At 31.0% G+C, this 1599-nt stretch overlaps 1 long non-coding RNA gene across 1 annotated transcript; it reads left to right on the forward strand.

Moving 5' to 3' along the window:
* The first annotated feature begins 563 nt into the window (after positions 1 to 563).
* LOC133180517 (uncharacterized) lies at positions 564 to 1383 on the forward strand. Its single transcript, XR_009720344.1, has 3 exons — positions 564 to 641; positions 974 to 1037; positions 1216 to 1383. It is a non-coding gene; the product is annotated as an uncharacterized LOC133180517 (long non-coding RNA).
* Positions 1384 to 1599: the final 216 nt, after the last annotated feature.

The following is a 1599-nucleotide window of genomic DNA, read 5'->3' on the forward strand; positions in this document are numbered from 1 at the left end:
TGCATAGGTATTAACATGTAGACATACTATTCATTACATTGATGTCAAATAACCATGAACATGTACAATAAGATGTATTGTTACAGTCCGTCACAAACTGCAGTGCAGTGCCTTGTGTGTATGCCCCCCCCCCCCCCACACACACATACACAAAAACACACACATTATGAAAGTTGCACACTTTTAAACATGCAATGATGTTGTCCTTTGGCACGTCATGATATCAAATAGTATAATTTAGATGCAGTCACACTTACAATGTATTTGTGAAGTCAAACTGCACAGAGTACACAATGTATGTGCACTGTACATACAAGAGTATAAGACCCTACAAATTTTTATTTATACCTGTGGCAATCAAAAATATGTGAATTTTAAGATTTCAGTTTTTACCATTGCTTCATATTTTAAATTCATCATAGAACTTTTACTATCTGTATCACTAGGCTGTAAATTTGTAGAAGATAAAATGTTTGAATTTTCATTTGTCTGACTACATGTACATTGAGTCAATCTTATATGTATTTATGTACTGTTTATATGTATAATTCTTTTGTCATTGTAGCTGTCACAGAACTGGTGAAAATTGGCATTTACATCAGCTAGAACTATCAAAATAGATGCATCAATTTCTCCACTGGGTATGATCACACTAAAGCATTTCACATTAATTTTATAGCATGCCAGTGTTAAATTTTTTTTTAATGTTGTATAGGTGAAAGAATTAAATGTTATCTCTAGTATATTGATTTTTTTGTTTTACTTAAATTAAGTATAGCTACCAATTCTACTTTTGCAAATGTCATAGGTTTCAATTTCCCAGAAAATTTTTGTATCAAAAGTTTATTTCCATTTATTTTATGAATTTCAGAAAATATAGTATAGCATGGTTTATTTTTACAATGCAATGTCATTTCATTCTACAATAGTAATCATTATGTTATTCACTCATTACATATATATTGTGTTGTAGCTACTCCCAAACAATTTGAACAATTCATTCAGGCAGCAAGTGTTTCCACCAATAAAATAAAAAGGTATGCTCCATATAAGCTATAAATCATACATATTCCTAGCAAGATTATTGAAATGTTTTGATAATAAAAACAGTAGAGTCATGTGTATGCTTTCCATGTTACTCAATGCATTGTTTTGAGTATCACTTTTTTAAAACACCAATGAACTTTCCATAATGGTATTTCATTTTGTTTTCAGAATTGATTTCATCCAGAAGAACTGTTTGAACTGTGGACTATTTTTTGCACCTGCTCAGAAATCCCTTCACAGCCTGCCTTTGAATTTGAAAAGCTGTTTTTAATTAAATAAATTTTCTAGATAAATAATACTTTGAATTTTTAACAGTACAATGGTGTGAAAGTTTGAAGGCTGTTAAGATTTGAATATCTTTACTTGAATATATTCTGACAGGCGCGTAGCTGCCTACACGCAGATGTGTACACATCGTTTTCAAATTAACAAAAATGGGATGGGGGGGGGAAGGGAGGGAAGGGAGAGATTTGTGAGAAGAGAAAAAATATTAATACCATCCAGCAAATATTTGTGTTTCAAATTATTTTATCTCATACTGTTTCGATTCAA

The sequence above is a fragment of the Saccostrea echinata genome, unplaced genomic scaffold, assembly GCF_033153115.1.
Source record: "Saccostrea echinata isolate AGI-Se365-2 ecotype Australia unplaced genomic scaffold, CSIRO_AGI_Sech_v1 ptg000006l, whole genome shotgun sequence".
NCBI classification, from domain to species: Eukaryota; Metazoa; Mollusca; class Bivalvia; order Ostreida; family Ostreidae; genus Saccostrea; species Saccostrea echinata.